General features: G+C 37.7%; 1 protein-coding gene and 1 non-coding gene across 3 annotated transcripts in view; one reads left to right on the top strand and one right to left on the bottom strand.

Moving 5' to 3' along the window:
• TMCC1 (transmembrane and coiled-coil domain family 1) overlaps positions 1 to 26,176 on the bottom strand; it is a 245,733-nt gene that overhangs the window by 147,961 nt on the left and 71,596 nt on the right. The window lies entirely within an intron of this gene.
• Positions 17,837 to 17,940, top strand: LOC131511203 (U6 spliceosomal RNA). Its single transcript, XR_009261406.1, has one exon. It is a non-coding gene; the product is annotated as a U6 spliceosomal RNA (small nuclear RNA).

Here is a 26,176-nt window from a genome sequence, read left to right as displayed (position 1 = left end):
TAACAACTTTTAGAGAGCTCTCATCCTAAACAGCTGTCCTACTGGCACCTGTGGAAAGATCAAATTAAAAATTGCATACAAAGATATACAACTGCTTAGCGTTAGGGACTCCTTTTTATAAGATAAATGAATAGAAATTACATCAAAAATTAAAATCTACATCCAGGGGTGCCTGGGTGGCTCAGTTAGTTAAGCATCTGACTTCGGCCCAGGTCATGATCTCATGGTTCATGGGTTCTAGCCCTGCCCCCCACCTCCACGCCAGTCAGGCTTCTGTGCTGGCAGACAGCTGGAGCCTGGAGCCTGCTTACGATTCTGTGTCTCCCTCTCTCTCTGCCCCTCCCCTGCTTGTGCTCCGTCTCTCTCTCAAAAATAAACAAAGATTTAAAAAAAAATTTTTTAATTGACATCCAACATAAATTCCCCCCTTAAAATCCAAAGAATTAAGCGTGGCACCTTCTGGCACACTTGGTAATTTTATGTCTGAGAACTACAGACCCAGAAACTGTAGGTATGTTAAAAAAGGAAAGAAAAAAAAAAAAAAAAAAAAAAAAAAGGCAGCAAAATGTTACTAATATGGTTTTGAGTCCTAACAGCATGGCTTGGCTTTCTGCCTACCCAGGATAGGCCACGCTATGGATTCTTTCTTTTGGCTATCTGTGGGAGTGACTAGATCTTAAGAAGGTAGTAACCTTTGCATGCTCTTTGAAGATGCCCGCCCCTTAAGTCCATGAAGTTGTTCAGTACTACCAGAAATATTTAGTTTGTCTCAGCTAAAAACTGACAAGATATTTAAAAAGATTTTAAGTAGCTCTATGGTTAAAGTTGCTCAGAAATTAGAAGCTTATATTCAAAGCCTGACAGGAACTTTTTCATTCACCTCCACTAAGCTAAAATAAAACTATGCACCCAAAGGGAAAAGAGCAATTTGTAGATAATGTAATTGGATGTGCAGATCAACCCCTTGATATCATTTAGGCTGCAACCCAATTCTTTGGGAAAAAAAAAAAAAAAAATGAGAGCAGCTGTCCTAACCTTACAAGTATTTCCAAAACTAAAAAAAATCTCTACAGGCGATCCAAAATCCATCAATTCCTTTTTACCAATTCTAAAACCTCCCTTCCCTACTTATCTCAAACTTGTAAATTACTAGCCTCAGTAAACCAAAGTCCTTCTAGGAGGAATTCACCACCTTTCTCCAACTCTTAAAGGTGTAACTCTTGCCCTGTCTTTGAAATGTAAACAATCCAGGAGATATCTAAAACAATGCCCATACTCTCCGAAGAATAAGGGGGGAGAAAACAAAGAGGTAAAGATGACTTTTAAAAAATACAAACTGCAAAAAGGGCTCTTTTGTCCAAACTTTAGACCACAGACTCCTTAAGATTACTTCCAGGGACAAATACAAATCTTAAACGTATTCTCCACAAGGGCGCCTGGGGGCTCAGTCCGACTTCAGCTCAGGTCATGATTTCACAGTTCATGGGTTCAACCCCCACCCCACCCACCCCGCCCCGTCAGGCTCTATGCTGACATCTCGGAGCCTGTAGCCTGCTTCAGATTCTGTGTCTCCCTCTCTGCCCCTCCCCACTCACGTGCTTCTCTTTCTCTAAAATAAATAAACATTTAAAATAAAAATTTTTAAGTCTTCTCCACAAACACTAAAAGACTTTACCCGTCTGAGCAAGTAAACTTTATTCCAACTGTTACTTATAAACTAGTGAGTTTTATATAGTCTAAAATAAAATCTGTTTGTCCATATGTACATCTATGTAGGTACATTATAGATAGGATATACAGATATTTCCCTACCTCTGGAAGGTATTCCCAAAATTAATTTGCAAAAGAGCTCCATGTAACTGACTTAAAAATAAGCGCTTATATAAATTCACCCTAAACTCTTAGAAGTATAGAAACTAACCCAAATGCTTTCTTTCTAAGTTCATATGATCTGAGAAAACTCTTTGGTTAAAAAAAAAGAAAAAAAAAGGTAGTTTAATTTTCTTGGTTTAATTAATGCAGACATGTCTTTAGGGTTATCGACATTAAGTGTAATATTTTTACTCTACCTAGGTTCACTAATCAAGTTCATGTTATATCTCCTGACAAAATATGTCAATAAGAAAAATGCTTGGGATGATACCTGCCTTTGTCTAATGTCTCATGAAGTTTTTGTGAATAATGTAACCATCATTACTGGAGCCCCTTGGTGGCTCAGTCAGTTAAGCGTCTGACTTCTGTCCAGGTCGTGATCTCACGGTTTGTGAGTCCAAGCCCTGAGCCCTGTGTCAGGCTCTGTGCTGACAGCTCAGAGACTGGAGCCTGCTTCAGATTCTGTGTCTCACTCTCTCTCTCTCTCTCTCTGCCCCTCCCCCACTTGCGCTCTGTCCTGTCTCTCTCTCTCAAGAATAAACATTTAAAAAAATTTAACAAAACAACTTAAAATATATTTAAAAAACTCATTGTTGAAAGCAAATAATTTAGATAGATATATGTGAGATAGGAATTTTTAGGCAAGCTTCTTAGCAACAACTGTATTTTATGGTATATGTACTTAAAAACAGTTTCCGAAATATTTTTGGTAACCTGAAACTTTAGAGTTTTGCTAAGTTAAATGATAGAAATTCACTGAATATCTAGATTATCTTCAAATAAAATTAAATAATGGAACATTAATTACTGAACATAGGTTTATCTTCTTTTACCTTCCTTATTACAGAGAAACTAAAAGATAAATTTGGGTCTGTTAGTATACATTTTGTGCTTTATTGACAATGCAGTATGAAGAAGCATTAAGTTCCTAGAAATTGTGAAATGTATTCATAAATTTGCTAATCTAAAGAATGCTGGTATAACAGTTCATAATTGCTCACTACAGGCATACCCAGAGATACTATAATCTCAATTCCAGACCATGAATAAAGTGAACACCTCAATAAAGTGAATCAAATGAATTTTCTGGTTTCCCAGATATAAAATTTATGTTTACACATATTGTAACTTATTGAGGCACCTGGGTGGCTCAGCTGATTAAGCAGCCAACTCTTGATCCCAGCTCAGGTTGTGATCTCGTGGTTTGTGGGATTAAGCCCTGCGTCAAGCTCTGCACTGACAGTGCAGAGTCTGCTTGGGATTCTCTCCCTCTCTCAAAAGTAAACAAGCAAGCTTAAAAAAAGGCTTTTTTGAGGGGAGGACGCCAAGGTGACTCAAAACGCAATCTTGCAGATCTTGAGTGTTAGCCCCACATTGGGCTCTGGGCTGGTGGTGCAGAGCTTGCTTCGGATTCTTTCTCTCTCTGCCCCTTCCCCACTTGCCCCCTCGCTCTGAGAATAAATACACTTAAAAAAAAAAAAAGTTAAAAAAAAATACTATAGCTTATTAAGTGTTCAAAAGCATTTTATCTTAAAAAAAAAACAATGTACAGGGGCGCCTGGGTGGCGCAGTCGGTTAAGCGTCCGACTTCAGCCAGGTCACGATCTCGCGGTCCGTGAGTTCGAGCCCCGCGTTGGGCTCCGGGCTGATGGCTCGGAGCCTGGAGCCTGTTTCCGATTCTGTGTCTCCCTCTCTCTCTGCCCCTCCCCCGTTCATGCTCTGTCTCGCTCTGTCCAAAAAAAAAAAACAAAAACAAAAACAAAAACAAAAAAAAAAAACTTGAAAAAAAAACAATGTACATAACTTAATTTAAAAATACTTTATCGCTAAACTCTGCTAACCATCATCTGAACTTGCAGTGAGTTGTAATCTTTTTGCTGCTAGAGGCTCTTGTCTCAATGTTGATGGCTGTTGACTGATCTTGGTGGCTGTGGCAATTTCTTAAAAGTAGACAACAGTGAAGTTTGTCACAACTGACTCTTCCTTTCATGAACCATTTCTCTGTAGCATGTGACACTATTTGATAGCATTTTACCCACAGCAGAACTTTGTCCTTGGTTGTCATTTCAACAATCTTCACAGCATCTCCACCAGGAAACTACTTTCTTTGCTCATCCATAAGAAGCAATTCCTCATCTGTTCAAGTGTGATCATGAGATTCCAGCAATTCCATCACATCTTCAGGCTCCACTTCTAATTCTGGTTCTCTTGCTATTTCCACCACAGCTGCAACCATGTTATAAACAGATGTGTTGTCATCCAGGCTTTGCTGTTCCATTTTTAAAGCACAGGAAGGATAGACATAGTATTCTTAAGGGCCCTAGCATTTTCAAATAGGAAAGGAGCACTGGCTTCAACTTAAAAGTCACCAACTGCATTAGGTCCTACCAAGAAAGTCAGTCTTTGAAGCACTTTTGATGCTTTGAAGCCAGGCACTGACTTCTCTCTAGTTACAAGAGTCCCAGATGGCATCTTCTTCCAATATAAGGCTGTTTCATGTACACTGGAAATTTATAGTTTAGTGCAGCCATCTTCATTAACTATCTGAGCTAGAACTCCTGGATAACTTGTTGTAGCTTGGACTTGGTACTTCACTTTAACACTTTAATATTATAGAGACAGCTTCTTTCTTTAACCCTCATGAACCAACCTTTGCTAGCTTCAAACTTTTCTTCTGCAGCTTCTTCATTTCTCACAGCCTTCACAGAATTGAAGAGAGACAGGGCCATGTTCTGGACTAGGTCCTGCCTCACAGGAATGATCTTCTACCTAGACCACTAAAATTTTCTCCATATCAGCAATAAGACTGTTTCACTTTCTTATTATTTGTGTGTTTGCTGTAGTAGTACTTTTAATTTCCTTCAAGAACTCCTCCTTTGCATTCACAACTTGGCTAATTGGTGCAAGAGACCTAGCTTTCATTCTACCTTGACTCTTGACAAACCTTCCTCACTAAGCTGAGTCATTTCTAGCATCGGATTTCAAGTGAGAGATGTGTGACTCCCTCTTTAGCTTCAACACTTAGAGGCCATTGAAGGGTCATTAATTGGCCTCATTTCATTAATGTTGTGTCTCAGAGAATAGGAAGGCCCGAGGAGAGGGAGAAAGACCAGGGATCTGCTGGTCAATGGAGGAATCAGAACACCCACATTACTCTGGCTTATATGAGCATGATTTATGGTGCTTCAAAACACCAAAGATCACTAATCACAGATCACCAGAACAAATACAGTAATAATTAAAAAGTTTGAAATACTATGAGAATTACCAAAACATGACACAGAGACATGAAGTGAGCAAATGTTGGAGAAATGGGGTTGATAGATTTGCTGAACACAATTCAATTCATTAAAAAAAAAAAAAAAAAAAAAAAAAAGGCAATATCTGCAAAGTATAATAAAGCAAATCACAAAAAAATGAGGTATGCCTATACTTATTTTACTGGAAATTAAAATTTCTAAGGGCTAAGAATTCTAACTAATGTATGTAGTTAAAGCTACTAAAAATAATAAAGGAAACAAGTCTATATACAAGGAAAGTAGCATGTGTTTTCAAGAAAAGGTATGAAATATGGAGGTACTTTTAAGGGAAAGAAAGAAAATTTGTCCTACAGTAAAACTAGTTATGAGACAGGAAATTATAAAATATGAATGTAAAAAACAAAGTTGTAGGGGCGCCTGGGTGGCGCAGTCGGTTAAGCGTCCGACTTCAGCCAGGTCACGATCTCGCGGTCCGTGAGTTCGAGCCCCGCGTCAGGCTCTGGGCTGATGGCTCGGAGCCTGGAGCCTGTTTCCGATTCTGTGTCTCCCTCTCTCTCTGCCCCTCCCCCGTTCATGCTCTGTCTCTCTCTGTCCCAAAAATAAATAAAAAACGTTGAAAAAAAAAATTAAAAAAAAAAAAAAAAACAAAGTTGTAGGTTTGTAGAAAAGGAATATTTGAAGAGAAATTTTAATGAGAGGTCAAGCTGGTTAAAATTAAAATGAATTTATTTAACAATGAGTTTTATATCAAAAGTATACTGGTGTGAAATCAGAATTTGATTTTTCTCTTATAAAAGGACAAAGTTGGGGTGCCAGGGTGGCTCAGTCGATTAAGTGTCCAACTCTTGATTTCAGCTCAGGTCATGATCTCATGGGCTCAAGCCCTGCATGGGGCCCTGCAATGACAGCATGGAACCTGCTTGGAATTCTCCCTCTCCCTCTCTCTCTGCCCCTCCCCCGACTTGCACACACACATGCACCCGTGCTCTCTCTCAAAAATAAATAAAAAAATTTTAAAAAGGGCGAAGTTTTCTTGGTCTGCTCTCAATAAGAAGAAATTATAAAGGGATTTTCTTTACCCTTAAAGTAATCTGCCCACTAGAAAACAGAATTCCTGTGTTTTATCAAAATAATGCCCTATGCTTCATGTTGCTTAATCAGTTTTTGATTACTTAAGAAAACTGAATATTAAATATTCTCAATATTAAAAGGGTTAAGTGTTTCCTTTATGCAGCCAGTGAACTTTCTATATTTACCTAAGTCTTAATTGCCACTTGGATAAATAGATAACTATGCACTGTTCCATAGTGACCCATTTTTAAAGTTTTTTGATATCTTTTGACAAAGTTCCCCCAAATCAAGGAACCTCAAAATAGCTTTGGAAGAGCTCAAAATAGCTTTGGAATTTTTCAAAGGGCCCCTGAAAAACAAATGCAAAAAAATAGCATCTTTTTTATAAGGAGAGAGAAAACAAATTAGGCTTATTTGAGGGTGCCTGTATGGCTCAGTCAATTGAGCATCTGACTCTTGAGTTCAGTTCAGGTCATGATCTCACAGTCATGAGATCGAAACCCCACCCCTACCCCTAACCCACTCTGAGCATGGAGGCTGCTTGCAATTCTCTTCCTGCCCCTTCCTCCCCCACTTGAATGTGTGCAGGCGTGCACACTCTCTGTCAAAAAATAGAAATTAAAAAATTTTTTAATAAACTAGGCTTATTTGATGTTATTACCTGGGAAGCATTTGTCAAGTAAGTGATGATAAATCTTATATTGTATGGGTAAATATTAATAGAAGTGTTCTAAAAACTATATAAAATTTCTAAAATCCTGATATGTCCTGGTATACTATTATCAATCATAATTCTAGTTATTATCTTAAAATGTTGTATGTCACAGAAATAACCAATTTCCTTGTCAACTCCATTGTAATAAACTCTAATCAGGTCGTTAACCACTGACATTTTTAAGTCTTTTATCATTTACATAGTTATGTTTTTACTCAGATACTTTTACAAAAGTGTTCCTGAAAAATGCTTTATATTCAAGGAGATTCATGGAAAAGACTCTAGAAGACAGGTTTCTGATAACTTGAAGATCATAAAATTGGACTGAGTAAAAATTTCCAGAACTATCAGGAAAACTGGATTCAAGCAAAAGAATTAGTTATATGGAACTAAATAAACGAAGGAGAATAACTATAATTTTTATAACTTTTTGTTTGAATATTGTTGGCTCTTTAATCTTGTTTCCCAGAAATAAGGAAACCTTTCCTCTGAAGCCAAATATAAACTTACAGCAATTAGGTAAATTATATCTTTATAAGCATGTTTGAGACGTTTATATATTTCTCTGTACCTGATCCCTCCAGAATTTAGAAACTCTCAGTGAATATTCTTATTTTTATGGCAATATATTTATTTGCTTAATTTCAATAAGAATCTGTTCTCCTTATAACAAAAGACAATTGTAAACACTGGTTATATTACCAAAACTTTGATTGGAATGTTGTATTTGAGAGAAAGATGCAGACTCAGATATGACCAGACAGCTTTAAGGAACCAAGGAGGACTATAGACACAATAAAGCCCCTTGGAAAAACTGGCCTGGTACCTTGCAGCCTTCCCAGGTGAATAAAAAAAGGTCAGTTCCTGGCAGGTACAGGAACCTCAACATGTTTTGGGGACATTGAAAAGCGAGGAATTATATTGTAGGCAAGGTCTAATGGCAAGTATTTGGCTTGGTTTCTTAGCCTTTGGAGGCTGTTAAAAGTCCAATCTGAAGTTCCCTTTATACACAGTTTCACCAAAGCAGATTTAAAAGAGTCTATATGGGGGGGCGGGGGGCGGGGCAGGGAAGGGGGCGCAGCGCCTGGGTGGCTCAGTCGGTTGGACAGCTGACTTCAGCTTAGGTCATGATCTCGTGGTCCATGAGCTCAAGCCCCTTGTCGGGCTCTGTGCTGACAGCTGAGAGCCTGGAGCCTGCTTCGGATTCTGTGTACCCCGTCTCTATCTCTCCCCCACTCAGGCTCTGTGTCACTCTGTCTCTCAAAAATAAATGTTAATTTTTTTTTTTTTTTTAAAGAAAAAAAAGAGTCTATATGGGGTACCTGGGTGGCTCAGTTGGTTAAGCATCCAACTTTTGATACTGGTTCAGGTCCTGATCTTGCAGTCATAAGATCCAGCCCTGTGTCAGGTTCCACACTCTGATTCCCTCTCCCTCTGCCCCTCCCCGCTCTCTCAAACATTTAAAAAATTAGTAATAAAATATAAGAGCCTATATGATCAATTGCTATTCTTGCTGCATTTATGCAAATAACCAGGCCAATTTACTAAAACTAGACTTATTTTGCAAACAAATTACTTTTAATTTGGCTATCTTTGGTAGAAATGAGAGTGGTTATAGACAGAAAAAAATGTTTCAAGAGCAAACCTTTGTGGATGTTAGATTCTAATATTGTTCATTCTAAATTGACTAGATCTTGAATTCTTCTAGTTTCTCCAATGTCTGGCTACAACTCTCCAAACTAATGTTTTTAATTTTTCTCCAACCCTTCTGAGTTAGAATCATTGAGAACTATAACTGCCCTTCCTAAAGTCTTCCAAACTGAACAACTTGATGTAAACCTCAGAGAATTCACCCTAATAATTCATGTTTAGACAATCTTTGTACATGTTGCTATACGGGCCACTGACAAAGTTTGCCTGAAGACACAATGACATAATTAGAGACATTCAAACTATAAAAGATGCTTCAACCCTGACATCTAGATATCTTCTCAACTGATTATCCTCAAAACTTACAAATTGGCTGATAATTGTTCCAATCATTAACTATTGTTCTTCTTTTCTTCCTATAGAAATGTCTTATTAAGTACCTGATTGCAGGTATAACACAGGCCTACCTCTGGAAGTCTACCTGCATTACTACCTCCTGAAATGAGTTTAACTGAACTTACCTATTGTCAAGACTGTGACTGATCCACTGAGATGAAACTATCTACCAAGTCAATTTCAGGACTGTAGGGGAGCACAATCTGCTACACCAAAATGTGTCTCTCTAGCATGTGAATGATTCTAGGCGGATTATTTTTAAGAATCAGAAGGCTCATGGGCTCAGTCAGTTAAGCATCCAACTCTTGGTGTTGGCTCAGGTCATGATCTCACAGTTCTTGAGTTCAAGCCCCACAAAGGGTTCTGTGCTACAGCATGGAGCCTGCGTGGGATTTCTCTCTCCCTCTGTCTCTGCCCCTCACCGGGGCTTGCTCTCTCTTTCTTTCAAAAAATACACAAACAAAAAAAAAGGAATGAGAAGGGTTACAAAGAAACTTTGACCTTCCCCCTAAATGCCTAAAAGAATTTAGATAGAGAACCTGCTCCAAGAAGAGAGCTATCACCACAGCTAACTATAGTATAACTTGAACTTGGGAGTGGCAGACAGAAAGGAACTTCGCAAAGTCTGTTAAAATTCCTCTCTATGCAAAAAAGAAAAGAAAAGAAAAGAAAAGGGGGCGCCTGGGTGGCTCAGTCAGTTAAGCTCTGACTTCGGCTTAGGTCATGATCTCACAGTCCGTGAGTTCGAGCCCCGCGTCGGGCTCTGTGCTGACTGCTCAGAGCCTGGAGCCTGTTTCAGATTCTGTGTCTCCCTCTCTCTCTGACCCTCCCCTGTTCATGCTCTGTCTCTGTCTCAAAAATAAATAAACGTTAAAAAAAAAAAAATTCCTCTCTATGCCCCACTGCTTCTGTATGATCCAGCAAACATTTGTTTACCAAACATTCACTCTTTTTCATCTTCCTAGGAAGATTCCTTTCATCTTTCCTTTGAAGTCTCAGCCCCATACCCAACTTCTCTTTAGTTCTGGATAGCATATAAGCCTCAACTGCCTGACTTCCTGTGGGTCTCATATTCTTATGGAGCCCCATACTTAGGTAATTAAATATGATTTTCTCCTGTTAATCTGCCTTATACCAGCGAAAAAGACCTCAAAGGACAGAGGAAAAATTTCCATCCCCCAACTTTGTAAAAATATTTACATTGGCATATGTAAACAGTATCAAAATTTAACTAAAATTTTAATAAAATGTGGGCAGAGAGAAAAGAACTTAATCATCATCTTCTTATAGGCAATCAACAGATACTATCTACAAGAGGGAAAAAAAAGACATAAGCATGCTATTTAGAAAATATTGAAATAAATTCCAGGATAAAAATGATTGCCTGAGGAAAAAAAAGAAATAGAATATAGAGTTCTGGTTATTAGAACCCTGTAGTGGTTTCTTTTTTTTTTTTTTAATGTTTTATACTATGTGATAAACATAAAGGTTAAAATAAAGTTTCCCTGTGTTACATATGGTGAAGAAAACATTTGTTTTTGAGAACTCTGAAAATCTGAAAAATGGTAGTATATCAGTCTACGGAAACTCCTTCACAAAAAATTTAAGCAGATTTATAAGCAGGTAGAATGTTTTATAGTTCTAATTACATTGAAAAGCAAAAAGATGACTTTTAAATTCTTGGTTTCAACAATTCTCTGAAAGACTAAGGACAAAGAAACATATCTGAAATAATATTAATTTCTTAATTTCATTTGTTCCTGTAGCTTACTGTTGGTCTAAGGTCACAATTCAGTCTTCCTTTGTCAAAATGCTTTTCAGAGTTTCCAGCTGTAATTTCAAAAGCAGTACTAGGACAATACAGAATTGTAAAGCTACAGACAATGAATGATAAGAGAAATAAACTAATGGGAAGAAAAAAATCACAAGGGTTCCAATCTTTAAGGAGAGAGAAAGTCTCTCTTTTTCCTTAAGAAAAATAGACTTAAAACATTCAATCAAAAAGAATGGCTTTGACATTTTCACACTTAGCATATGATATTGTGATCTGTAATATTTTGTGGTCTTCTATCCACAGTTCTTGGCTAATAGATCCCAAAACTCTTGGAATTTCCTGCATATTAACAGCAAAGGGAGCATCTTTTGTTATAATATTCGGTCTTTTGTCCTTAGATCCTGAAATAGCTTCAGAGCATAAAGGTGAAATGAGTGTTGTATTACTCATAACAACCTCCTCACCCTGTTCAACCACACCTGATTTTTTTTTAAGTTTATTTTTGAGAGAGAGAGAGAGAGAGAGAACGAACTCAGGAGGGGCAGAGAGAGAGAGGGAAGAGAGAATCCCAAGCAGGCTCTGTGCTGTCAGCGTGGAGCCCAACATGGGACTCGAACCCATAGTGAGATGATGACCTGAGCCAAAATCCAGAGTCAGATGCGTAACCAATTGAGCCAGCCAGGCGCCCATCAACCATACCTGATTTTATGTTAAGGAGGTGTCTTGTGGAATGCCTCCACTTAACTTAGGATGGGAGCTGGTTGCCAGAGGAACCAACCATGTGCTCAGACTTGGAACTTTCAGCCCCACACTCCCTCATCTCCAAGGAGTAAGAAGGGCTTGGAGATTGTGATCTGATCAACCATATCTATATAATCAAGCTTCCACAAAAATCCCTAACCCATGGGGTTCTGAGAATTTCTAGGTTGGTGAACACATGGGAAGTCCTGAGAGAGTGACACACCCAGAAGGCACGGAAGCTCTGCCCCTCTTCACACATAACTGCCCTTTGCCATTCTGGAGTTATACCCTTTTATAATAAACCTCTAATACAGTAAGTAAAATATTTTCATGAGTTCTCTGAGCCACTCTAGCAAATTTATGGAACCCAAGGAGTAGGTGGTGGGATCATCTGATCTGTAGTCAGCTGGTCAAAACCTGGACTTGCCAGTGGCAGCTAAACAGGGAGGGGAAGCAGTCTTGTGGGTCTATGCCCTTAAACTGTGGGATATGAAGCTATCTTCTCAGATAGGGTCATTATTGCATTAAACTGTAGGACACCCAGCAGATACTGCAGAGAAGTGCTTGGTGTGGGGGGAAAAAACCCACACATCTGTTAATCAGAAGTGAAGTGTACTGTGTACTATAGTAAAGAAGAGACATACAGGAGTGTCTTTTCTTTATATAAAACATCAATTGCTTTTGCAAAGATTTTTTTTCTTTTTGCCAGTTTCAATGGCAGCTATTTTTTTTAAACCTAATTATTAGGTAAATCCCACTAAAAAAGGAAAAAATAACTATTTGGTTAAACCGCATATTTGGTAAACTTAGTCTATATGTGACAAAGTGTGACTCATCTAAATAAGAAAACTGTTTATTCAATTGATTTTATTTAGTAAAATACTAGAACTACAAATCCTTATAATGATGAAAACGAAGCAAAAGTCAAGCTTGTCTTGGATTTCTGTACCAATCCAAAAATCTCTGCACCCAAATGCAACAAAAGATAATGACATAGAAGTAGGAGCAAAAAAAATTTTTAAAAAAAGGATATACCTCCCAAACCAGTATGTAGACCGAAGGAAGGTAATTTATACTATGGACTAAATTCTCCTGAACTATAATCAGATCATAAAACCTTTATTCCCATTCTCACAAAGCTAAACTTCTAACAACAGAAAATAGCCTGGATTCCATCTTTCTACCAAGAAACTCAAGCAAGATCACCTTATTTGCAAAGGCCCTCTGGAGGAACATTCCTAAGAAGAATATATTAACCTCACGAGTATTTATCTGTTTAAACTTAATTTGATTCTATGTTTGGTATAACTCATCACAAATCTTGTAAAGACAATTTGTGACACCCAAGGAATATGGAAAATGGAAAGAAATTTATCAAAGAAATATTTCCACTAATAAACAATCAGTTGCAATAACAAAATGGGTAGATTGTTTTCTTCAGCTGTTCTGCATTTTTGTAGCAGACAACGGTTCCAAGCAGTATAAAACGTAGACACTGTTCTTTAACCCAGAAGAATGTATAGTTGTGTCCTGCACAATCTACAATCGTTTGAAAACAAGTTAAATGTTGTTGGAAAACCTCCAGTGAGCTAAAGCCAGAAAACAACGTTTAAGATATTCTACTTCTACACTAAAAGATGGTGGTTATTTGTGTATTTGCATAGCTGCTTAACATATGAGGCTTTTATTAATAAACCAAGTGTATGCTCCCTAAGATTGTATTATATTCTAATAAGCTTCTATTTCACTAAAATTGTAGAAAACATCTCCCAAAGAACATCCCACAGGCCATCCAATGGCCTTTCATTTTGTGTCTTTTATACTTTAAAAAAAAAAGTGCTACTAAGATGGAAATCTTCTCAACAAATGCAGGATTAGAAATTAAAAAACAAAATCTCAAGTTCTAATGATGCTAGACACTCTTAGATGCATTGAAGCAGAAGGGCTTCTGCCTCTCTGTGAGCAATGACACAGAACAGGGTATTATATCAACCAGGAAAGAAGAAAATCACCACCACAACAAAGAAACTTAAGTAGGTGCTCTGTAGCACTATAGTCACATCCACAATACTCAAATCAAGTACAGTGAAAAAGCTATAAGCTTATTGCTGGCTTATCTTTGCTAGCTGGATTTCACAAAACCATCCCCTCACCATAAAGAAAAAAGAAAAAGGGCAGATGGATGCTAAAGTTTTGTTTTGAAGGCAATACAATTTTGAGCTTAAAAAAGTGAAGCTACTCAATTACATTGCAGAATAAATTATTCTTTAAAAAAAATTTTTTTTTAATGTTTACTTATTTTTGAGAGAGAGACAGAGCACAGTGGGGAAGGGTCAGAGAAAGAGGGAGACACAGAACCCAAAGCAGGCTCCAGGCTCCGAGCTGTCAGCCCAGAGCCAGACACAGGGCTCAAACTCACGAACCGTGAGATCATGACCTGAGCTGAATTTGGACGCCTAACCGACTGAGCCACCCAGGCGCCCCCAGAATTACTTATTCTTAGTCAAACAGTACTTATAGATTTATTTTAGTAACTTACAGATTTTAGAGGGATTGTGATACTATACACTTTAAAATAATGGTTCATCCTTAACTTGCTTTCATGTTTTCTCCCTGCCTCTCTCCTTTTATTTGGTATACTAAAGCAGAGTAAAACTCTGTTGATAAAGTTCATTGTTGGAATTCCTTACTTATAGATTTATTCTCCTATATAGTCAGGATATTACAAGAAAACTTAAAACTTTTTCCTATGTGGAGATAGCTTGTGAAGCAGAAACCATAAAAAAATTTTTTTAAGTTTATTTATTTCGAGAGAGAGAAAGAGAGAGACAGAAATGGAGAGAGCACGAGTGGGGTAGGGGCAGAGAGAGGGAGAAAGAGAATCTCAAGCAGGCTCCAGGCTCCAAGCTATCAGGACAGAGCTTGGCACTCATAAATCATGAGATCAAGACCTGAGCCAAAATCAAGAGTTGGAAGCTTAACTGAGTGAGCCACCCAAGCACCCCAGAAATCATCAAATTAAAAAAAAAAAATTTAATGTTTATTTATTTTTGAGAGAGAGATAGAGCGTGAGCAGGGGAGGGACAGAGAGAGAGGGAGACACAGAATCCGAAGCAGCTCCAGGCTCTGAGCTGTCAGCACAGAGCCCAACATGGGGCTCAAATCCACAAACTGTGAGATCAAGACCTGAGCCAAAGTCAGATGCTCAACCGACTGAGTCACCCAGGTGCCCCATCAAATTTCTAAAGACAGCAGAAGTTCTGAGCAGGTTTGGGTGAAGAAGTTGAACAATTTCCTGTTTAGTCCTATTCCAGATTCACAGCCTAAGTTTCCTACAGTGTTTTAAATGTAAGTGCTCCACCTATGAATTCCTATCTATAGTCATAGAATTCAGGAGTATCAGAGGTTGTTTAGTCCAACTCTCAACTGGAGTCATGGATATGTCCTACAACATGCATGATGTGTGTGTGGTTCTCCAGCTTTTGCCTGATCTTCCCCAGGCAACCTACCTCAAAACTGACAGTTCTGTTGTAAAATCTGTTCTTATATTATGGTTAGCATCACATTCCTAAGGTATATATAAATGTTTTTCATATACATGCACCTGAATGTATGCAAGACAATCCAATGGACTGTGGTAAGAAAACATTGTAACTTCCGTTTGTACTTTTATCTCATCATTTTTTTAAAAATTTTTTGTTAGTATTTATTTATTTTTGACACAGAGAGAGACAGAGCATGAGTGGGGAGGGGCAAAGAGAGAGGGAGACCCAGAATTCAAAGCAGGCTCCAGGCCCTGAGCTGTCAGCACAGAGCCTGACGCGGGGCCTGAACTCACGGACTGCGAGATCATGACCTGAGCCAAAGTAGGACGCTCAACCAACTGAGCCACCCAGGCGCCCCTATCTCATCCTTTTAATTTAATTTTTATATTATATGATGTATGTAATTTATAGAAACAATTTTATTTGTACAATTTAAAACATAAAAATATTGGAGACATGCTAAAGGTGTGGGTGGGCAAAATAATTTGGAAGCCACTCACTACTCTTGACAGTTAATGGCCTTTCTTTTATTATTTTTTTTAACATTAGGTCGTGGAATTACCATTTGCACCAACACGAATAGACCCAGTGGATATTATGCTAAGTGAAATAAGACTGACAGAAAGACAAATACCATATGATTTTAATTCTATGTAGAATCTAAAAAACAAAACAAACAAAACAGCAATTGGTTCACAGATACAGAAAACAAACTGTAGGCTACCAGAGGGGAAGGGGTTGAGGGTACAGATGAACCAGATGAACCAGATGAAGGGGATTAAGAGGTACAATCCCCTCTATAGGGCTATAGGGAATATAGCCAATAATATTATAGTAACTCTGCATGATGACAGATGGTAACTAGACTTATTATAGGGATCATTTCATTATGTATGAAAATATCAAACCTCTATGATGTGCATCTAAAACTAATAGGATATCATATGTCAATTATACTTCAATAAAAACAAAAGAATTAGTCCCATAACCTGGCTGGTAATTAAAAATAAGACGGTGGAATTATATTAGGAATAACCAAGAAAACCGTGTTTAAAATACACTGCAGGCAGTAAGAAGCATTGGTGTAATGCAGAACAATTGGCATGTTATTTCAACTAACATACTTTCAGCAATACCAGAAGGTATCAGCAGAGGGCCTTTAGAAATCATAAATAAAGCTTTCTAGTGACATCTTTCTCAAGTAAGCCAGGAAATTAATTAATTCCCTGCTGATACTTGCTAAAAAGATTTATGTTCAAATTAAATTGACAACATCTGATTAAGACTCTGGCTCAGAAATCAAATATGAGAATTTCTCTCCAACTAAAAAAATTCACATCCAAACCAGGAAAGCAATATTCAAATGTCAAATATTGCTTTCAAGATTGCAACTCTGCACTGTAGAATGAAATTTTTCTAACAGCCTCAATGAAAGTGCTAATACTACTTTTAAAAAATATAGGGGCACCTGGGTGGCTCAGTCGGTTAAGTGCCTACTTCAGTTCAGGTCATGATCTTGCAGTCTGTGGGATCAAGCCCTGTGGCAAGCTCTGGAGCCTTCTGTGTTTCCCTCTCTCTCTGTCTCTGCCCTGCTCACCTTGTCCCTCTCTCTCAAAAATAAATACAAAAAAAAAATTTTTTTAGGGGCACCTCGGTGGCTCAGTCAGTTGAGCATCCGTCCAACTTCGGCTCAGGTCATGATCCCACAGTGGGTTTGAGCTCTGCGTCAGGCTCCGTGCTGACAGCTCAGAGCCTGGAGCCTGCTTCAGATTCTGTGTCTCCCTCTCTCTGTCTGCCCCTCCCCTGTTTGCACTCTCTCTCTCTCTCTCTCTCTAAAATAAACATTAAAAAAAATTTTAATTTTTTTAATCTATGTGAAGTATAGAAACATCATAACACAAATATGCTAGAGAAACAACATTTTCTATCTTACCATCCTAAAAAGAAATAAATGGCTAACAACAACTACAATAACTTTTTCTTCTTAGGCCCCTACAGACCCAGACCATTCCTCTGTCATCACACCTGATTTCCTGGGAGATAATTTATTGCAATCCCAGAGACTTCTTTTACCTTAGGAGGCTGAATTTCAAGCTAGGAATTCTTTTTTTTTTTTTTTTTTTTTTTTTTTAAGACAAAACCTCTTTGGATTTCAAGTATCACCAGACATTAAAGAAAACACTTTACGAAAAAGAACTGAGCACTGATTAAAAAACAAATGTACCTGAAGATCTAAGTATAATAAATGACTGGATTTTTAAAAATGTCACAAAAATACAGAGCCATACATTAAATAATACTACAAATATAAAATAAGAAAAATTAGGTGCTGAAGGTAGGAAATATTAAGTGACATTCTCCACCCTTACTACTGTATTAAAAGAAGATATAATTTGAAAGCATTTTACTCTTAAAAGCAAATATTTTAGAAACGGATAAGTTTTTCAAAAAAGTGTTCTTTTCTAACATTCTCAAAATTACTAAGCATCTGTATTTTTAAAGCACTATCTATAAAAATTTCAATTGTGCTGAATTAAATTCTATGAATTTCACCAAATGAAAATTAAAGTTATGAAAAAAAGTCACATTGTAAAAAGGAAAAACAATTTCAAAATGGAGCTGTGTACATTGAAAGAACAGAACAGCACCTTAGAATTAGGGAAGTGATAGCTCTAGTCCCTGCTAAATACCTATCTGGATATTGTGTTCTGCACACCACCATTTAAGAAGAATACAGAAGAACTGGAATAATCAAGAGCTGATGGACCAATATGACTAAATATTCCAAATTATGATGTGCAAGAACAGCCCCATGCTTGCTTCAGCAGCATATATACAAAAGTGGAACAATACAAGTGATTAGCATGGCCCATGCACAAGGATGACATTGAAATTTGTGAAGCATTCCCTATTTGTCATGGACCTCTGAGGTCCTTAGTGAATTGCTGAAACCACAAATTTAGATCTGTGACTGTCAAGAATTTACTTGATGTGTAGTTTTCCAATGGAGCCCAGGAAGACTCCAAATTCATCTAGCATCCCAAGAATCCCCATAATCTCATACCTAGGAAGTACTTTTAAGCCATTCTTTTAGGCCAACCTTCTTCTTGAACTTATCTACTCTAGGCTTATATGTGATTATTCTTGGCAAGACCCACAACAACAGAGTAGTGGTCAAAGCATGACTTTTGGAGCTACGCATGGTTCTGACATCCAGTAAATTTCTAACCAATTGTGTGAACTTGGTAAGTCACTTCAACCTCAATCTTCTGTTTTCCTCACTTATAAAACAGAGACAGTAATATTTCACAGTACAGTGTTTATAGTAAAGATTCATTATTGCATTCTAGCATTTAGAATGCCTGGATCAATAAATATTTGTTGAATTAAGAAATAGAGAGCCTGCATGGCTCATTAGGTTAAGAGTCCGACTCTTGATTTCGGCTCAGGTCATGATCTCTGGGTTCATGAGTTTGAGTCCCATGTTGGGCTCTGCACTGACAGCATGGAGCCTGCTCAGGATTCTTGCCACCCCCTCGCCCCCTGCAAAATAAATAAATAAGCATTTAAAAAAGAAAGAAAGAAAAAAAAATCCCAAAGACTAGAGATTATTAGCCTAGAGAAGGGATTATTCAGAAACACACATTATGAAAGAAATTCATGCCTGCAGAGGCATTACATACTGTGACTGGCCCTAACTGAAGCAATGCAATTTAATACAGATTCCAGTTTAATATGTTAGATTTGTCTAACAGAGGCATGCCTGGTAGAATGGGCTTCTTTGGGAGATTTTGAGAAGCCAGATAACCACTTGAGAAGAATGTTACAGAGACGAATAAAATGACTATAGAAGTCCCTTCCAACCTAAGATATTGTGTTAATGAAAGGTTCAAAAAGATAAGTGGAGGGGCGCCTGGGTGGCTTGGTCGGTTAAGCATCCGACTTCAGCTCAGGTCATGATCTCACGGTCCGTGAGTTCGAGCCCCGCGTCGGGCTCTGTGCTGACAGCTCAGAGCCTGGAGCCTGTTTCAGATTCTGTGTCTCCCTCTCTCTGACCCTCCCCTGTTCATGCTCTGTCTCTCTCTGTCTCAAAAATAAAAATAACGTTAAAAAAAAAATTAAAAAAAAAAAAAAAAAAAAGATAAGTGGAATTTTCTTTCGTACAATGCTCCAGAATTCTTGTCTTACCACTCAGATAGTTGTAGCAACTTGGCAGGAGAAGCAACACCAAAAACACAGAATTAAAAAGAATCATTGCTACTGTCACATTATCTGCCAGTTAGATTACCTGAAGCAAAGATAAATAAATAACCTTGCATTTCCTACTTTCAGGTACTGTTCAGAGGTTAGACTCTGGAGGTGGTGACTTCTGGAATTACAACAATTTCACTGTGGCCTTTTGACAGTGGATATGGAAAGTAATGGGAAACTTCTATTCTTCTATCTAAATTTCTACTTTATTCATTTCTACTATAAGAATTAATTATCAAGCTTCAAATATTACTTTAGATTTCTAAGACCAATTGATTTTTTTTCCCCCCTTAGGTGTTTTAGGAAAATTAGTCTCCTTAGATGGATCTTCCAAAGACTTGGAAGGTTAACCAACTTTTTGGCAGTCTAGGTCCTTCTAAGATCTTCTATACCCTCTGCCTTTATATTACACTGCTCACATTAAGTACATGATAAAAACGTACACTATTGAGCCGTATGTGCTATAATCAAATGAGCAAAAAAATTAGACTTAGCCATGTACTAGCTCTCTGGTCTTAGGCAAGTTTGAAATTTTGCCTAGCCCTAATTACTTTATTTGTGAAAAAACAAAACAAAACAAAACCAGGAGATCAGACCTACTTCAAAAAGCTGACATGCAACATAAATTACATTATATACATGAAAAAGGTCTTGTATAGATACTCAATAAGCTGAGTACAATCCTAAATAATACTATTAAAACAAATTCATTTCCACAAAACATTCTTGCAAATATCACAGACAACTATGTGGAAAAGATTCTCAATCACTGAATGAGTCACTGAAATTCAGTATTCTCAGGGCAGGTTTCTTGGTATTTTAAAGCAATAAGAAAGATGATGGAGGGATGGTTCTTACCTTCATCCCCCTTTCTTAGCTATAATTCTCCAACATTATTTTGTGGTTAACGTGAGACTACAATCATGAGTTCTCTTTTCTACCCTACCCTCAACCTCACAATGCAGAAATAGCTCCATAGAGACTGTATGGTTAACTGGTTATCTCAGTAAATAGAAAAGGCCTTATTTTAGGGCCCTGTAAATAATTAATTACTCTACTTTCTTGTTTTTTTTAGATATATGAGAATCCAGAATGTCACTGCTCATATTTTAACGATGAACAGTATTAAGATAACTCTAAGGAATCATTATAATTTTATTTCTATTTCTACTCATCTGAAAAAGAAGACAAGAATTATTTAAAAGTAATAACATAAGAAAACCAACAGGTAGGGGGTGCTTGGGTGGTTCAGTTGGTTAAGCATCAGACTCTTAATTTCAGCTCAGGTAAACATCTCCCAGGTTCCTGATATCGAGGCTGTGTGTGTCAGGCTCCGCAATGACAAAACGGAGCCTGCTTGGGAGTCTATCTTCTCTCTCTGCCCCTCCCCCTGTTCACACTCTCTCTCTCAAAATAAATAAATAAGCATTAAAAAAAAAAAAAAAGAAACCAAAAATGTAGTAATGAAATCAGTTTTTGTCACTGCTCTTAGATTTCTGCCCTCATTCAAACAAGCTGATCTAGTCACCAATATCTTGAAAAAGAAAAAACTTTCTTTTCACCTTTTCCTTTCTCCTGCTTGACAGAACTTCAATTTTCTGACATGATCAACAGGATAAAAAGGCAAAAACCCTAAACACAGAATCAGAAGGAATCCAGGGATCTGGAGCTGGTATCACTCATTAGCTGTATAACCTCAAGCAAGTTTTAAGATCTTCAGACCTGTAAAAATGAACTGTAAAATGAGGAGTTTGATTAGGACTGTCCCTAAAGCTTAGCAGTCTATGAGTCTTGCTAATCACTTAGCAACAGAGAGGGATCTATTGGCTGGAAATTAATGTGTCACAAGTGGCTCATTTTGTAACCCAAAGTTTCTGAATTCTTAACTTCTTCAGTATTACAATTGTGCAATCTGAGTCAGGGCTCCTTACCCCACTAAGATGTTACTATGATAAAATAAAATATATTTGTCAGATCTTAATAAATATTTTACTTGAAGAACGCCTGACTGGCTCAGCTGGTTGAGTGTCCAACTCCTGATTTCAACTCCAGTCATGGTCCCAGGATTGTGGGATTGAGCCCTGTGTCAGGCTCTGTGCTGAGCTTGGAGCCTGCTTGGGATTCCCCCTCTCTCTCCCTCGGCTCCTCTCCCCCACTCATGCACATGTACTCTCTCCCTCCCCTCCACCCTCTCTCAAATTAATTAAATATTTGACTTGATCTTTGGCAGCAGGTATGAATATTTTTATAATATCTAAACCAATAAATCCTTGCTAATTCTTTTTGCAAAGAGACTTGTCATAAGATTAATTTTTAAAATCAAATATCTTTTATATATCTAAAATGATTCTACTTAGGAAAAGGGTATTTTCAAAGTCCATCTATATATAAAATGAGAGACACAAATCAATGCAAATATAAAGTATGAAAACTCCAAAGTGAAATATAGTCTGCTCCCGGTGACTCACAAGATCACAGGTCAGAATAATGTAACATCAAAATAAGTCAATTGCTATGACTTCTGAAAAAAAACTCCAATCTGTTCTAGTGATTACCTTATATAATTCATGATCCTGGTCTGTCCTTCTATCTACTTACCTACCTATGAGTCTTTGAGAGCTAATAGTCACAACGGAAGACAATTCAACAATTCAAACAAAAAGAGTAGTGGATTTTAGATGCCAAATTTCTGTTCCCTCACAACTAACATTCAAGGCTATATTGCCTCGTGAATAAAAAGGAAACGCAGAAGTGAGGTCACATATTATATTCCAAAGGTCTAATTATTTTGTAATGTAAAGGCAAAAGAGGTTAGATTTAACTTAAAGAGTGAACACAACTTTGTATTATGTTGAGCCTTCATCACAAAAGCTGCTGTTCCAAACATAGGAATGTAACTCAGATTAAAACAAGTGAACAAAAAAACTTTTAGAAGGGACCCTATGATGATAACTTTGCAAAATCAAATTTACTAAGTTCAAGAACACCTTACCTGTACCTTCATTCTTATGACAACCATATTAAATGTCAACCTACGATCACTATGGATAATCAAAACATCTTTTGGGCCACTACATAAAATACTATAATAAAGGAAACATACACATTTTGAACCTCTAAATGAGGGTTAATAAATCTAAAAGTTCTTTATTTTGGCAACTAAGTTATGCTCTGTAAAGTATCTTTAACAGAAAACAACTCAAAAGCCAAATACATCTCCATCTCTGATTTAACCCCACTTTTCCAAGCTCATAGTATTCCCTTGACAGGAAATAAAATATTCCCTTTGCCTGATACTAAATACATAGAAAACAGCAATATCAATTGGTGTTCAACAAAAACTGTAATTTTCCAGAATCACTGAATTCTACCCCTGAAACCAATGCTAAACTATATGTTAACTAATAACTTGAATTTAAATAAAATCTTGGACAAAAAAAGATTAAAAAAGAAAAATATTATAATTTTTCAGCTGCTTTGTGGGAAAATGGGCACTGTCTTACAACTTCTCCCAAACAAATCTTCAGGTTTTAAATTTTGTTTGCCATTAATTTTTTTCTAGCCGTCATTAAATCCTACCTACTCTTCTATTATCTATTCCATTTCCACAATTATCATTTCAGTTCAATATTTACAAAGAGCACCTACTACTATATCACAGTCACTGTACTCAATCTAGCTCATATCATAATGATCTCCTGCTACTTCTCAAGTCATGCTGTATTTATTAACATCCTGTCAGTAGGACAGTTATCCCCTCATCTCCACCTACTGATCCTGGCCTAGGGGCACCACCTGGTGGTCAGTAACAGGAACTACTCCTCCCACCACCTCATTCCTTCCCCTCTGGGAGAATAATATTCCTTTCAGGTTTTACTCAACTAATTCAATCTTAGAAATCTCCCTTTCATATGAACACAGCTGGATGCTATCTTGCTGTGATTTACCAAGGAGGCAGAATCCCTTACTTATATACCCTGCTCTAAATCCACAAGCTCTAAATCTATATTAATATTTTAATAATTTTAAGGATGAGATTGGGAATGAGAAAGAATGGGTGAGCTAATTCAAAGATGAACTCCAGACAGCAGCAGGCACTGAGCTCTCTGTGCCTCTTCCAGAGATGGCCTTGGTTGGGAAGTCCTTTGGGCAGTCTCTGTCCCCATTCCACCTGTGGAAATATGGGCCAAGAGGGACAGCATTCTAAAGCTCTTTCTGCTCCTGAGGTGCCAGCCTGGAGACAAAGAAAGCAGCTGGGGCAGTGCTACATGGGGCCTCCAGTACAGAGGAAAGGTGACAGGCAATGCCCTTCCCTTGTCCTTTGCCCACAGCGATCCAATTCTGTTGCATGGAAAATCCATACATAGACCTGGAAACCATGATTCTATCAAGTTGGCTTAGCCTTTTCAGTGTGAAATCCTCCCAGTACTTGGGCTCTTAGCCACCAAACAGAGGGAATTACCAGGAAGAGTAACCCTACTTCCCCCTTCTACGCTGCCTGCTTGCCCAACCCTTTCCTCTTTTCTCTATTTCCCAGATCGAGCCAGGCATTACAAAAAAATTCTCCTCTCTGCCCATACAATACTGTAAATAACCCACAAAACTTTCCTAACAGCAGCCTAATAAAGGTATACTTTTTAAAATTTTTTTTAACGTTTATTTTTGACAGAGAGAGAGAGAGAGAGAGAGAGCGAGAGAGAGAGAGAGCGCGTGCGCGCGCGCTAGGGAGGGGCAGAGAGAGAGAGGGAGACACCGAATCTGGAGCAGGCTCCAGGCTCTGAGCTGTCAGCCCAGAGCCTGACGCGGGCTCAAACTCACGAACCATGAGATCATGACCTGGGCCGAAGTCGGACACTTAACTGAGCCACCCAGGCGCCCTAGGTATACGCTTTTTCTAAATTCACCCATAAACAGGAAAATGATACAGTGAGCTCTGAAGTGATATTAACCTTAACAGAGAACTGGGATGCTAGCTTCAGACTTTCCCTTCATAAGCTTCCTAAGTTTGCATCTACCTTTTCATTCCTCTTTAATTAAGCTTACTCTTTTCTCAGAATTATATATATAATTTATTATATATTTATTAATAATTTACATTATAATTTATTGTTACTGTTTTATAAAATAAAGTGTATTTAAATAGCACTGATTAGTATTTTTTCACTATTTAGTTACCACTGTAATTGTGAAATAGGGTATAAAATTTCGCCTAGGTTTTGTAGGAATGGAATTTTGGGGCCAGTCTGGGAATCTACAAACCATTTCTAACAATGAAACTCAAAATGACTTTTCCCATAGAAATAAATCATTAAATGTTGTTGGTAAATGCTTTATGCTACATGACAGTAGCTCAGCTCCACTGAGTTCTGATACCTTAGCTATTTTTTTTTCCTCTTTTATTCGATCTTGAACATAACTATTAAAAAATATACATTTTCGGGGTGGCTGGGTGGCTCAGTCGGTTAAGCATCCGACTTCAGCTCAGGTCATGATCTCATGGTTCGTGGGTTCGAGCCCCGTGTTGGATTCTGTGCTGACAGCTCGGAGCCTGGAGCCTACTTCGGATTCTGTGTCTCCCTCTCTCTCTGCCCCTCCCCTGCTCACGCTGTCTCTGTCTCTCAAAAATAATAAATGTAAAAAAAAAAAAAAAAAAATTTTTTTTTTAAATATACATTTTCAACATGCAAACCTCCTTTCAAAAATCTATAGTGAGGGCTTCCTGCTTCTAATCACATCATTAGAATTATTTAGTTTCACATTTATAATGCTAAATCAAAGCTCTCTCCCCCAAACTGACATTTTAAAAATCAGCTACACATAATCATGCACTCTTCCAATCTTATCTCTCATTACTTCCTCTAAATGTTTTACCAGTCCTCATACTGGTTAGGCCCTAGGGTTCTATGTGGGAAATTAAGATAACTAATACATGGTCCTAGCTCTCTAGAGACTCACAATTGGGGTTTGGTTTTATTCTTTTCCCCTTCTTCTTTAAAGCACATCTGAGCTATTTTGAAACTTGAAATCTGCGTGTATCGTGTTGTCTTAGGATGAAGATTTACCCTTACTGTGCCTCATACTCCTAAGACATCCTCCAAGGAGCACACGCTCTATAAAGCCCCTGTCAATAACAGGACCCCATACTTAGCTCTCCCTTCTCTGAACTTCTACCACCCTTAACTCAGTAACAACTGATTATATTTTGTTCTCTTATTAACGATTTTAGCCACAAAGATGAGTTGTAAGTATGCTGTAGATATTGATCACCCTCAGACCTCCAGGTGGGCAAGCAGAGCCTAGAGTGACTAGATCAACTACCCTGGCTATGAACACGTCATCACTTTACCCCGGTGTGCTGGACAGATGTTTAAATTTTCTATGTGTGTCATGAAAAAGACTGGGAAGCCCAAGTTTAACTTGTGGCATTTTCAAATTAGAAGTAACAATAAATATTACTCAGTACAATGACCTCATGTGAAAAATGAAGAAAATGAAACCTATGGAATTTAATTTGTTTAAGGTCACACTGATATTTAATAAGAGCAATAAGACCTTCTTAAAATCTAAAACCACAGGCCTCTGACTTCTGGACTTGATTACACCACATCACCCTGCTTCTTTAATTGCCACTTATGTAAATCTTGCCACCCCAAGACTGTAAGGTCTTTGAGAATAAGGCTATATAACACAATTTATAGCTCGTTTCTCTCAAAGTGCTAATCTCCAACTCAGGGGTACTTAAGAGATAGCTGTACTGGTGAAATAAAGTCTTTATTACAAAGAAATGACCCACTTAATGAAAAATAACTTCAATTTTCATATTCAGAAATTTGTCTGAGTCATGTACATACATAAGTTGAATTTGAGAAAGTGGACAAATACACTTGGGGAGAAAAGGTTA

The sequence above is a fragment of the Neofelis nebulosa genome, chromosome 4 (assembly GCF_028018385.1).
Source record: "Neofelis nebulosa isolate mNeoNeb1 chromosome 4, mNeoNeb1.pri, whole genome shotgun sequence".
Taxonomy (NCBI): domain Eukaryota; kingdom Metazoa; phylum Chordata; class Mammalia; order Carnivora; family Felidae; genus Neofelis; species Neofelis nebulosa.
This window is presented reverse-complemented; position numbering and strand designations above follow the sequence as displayed.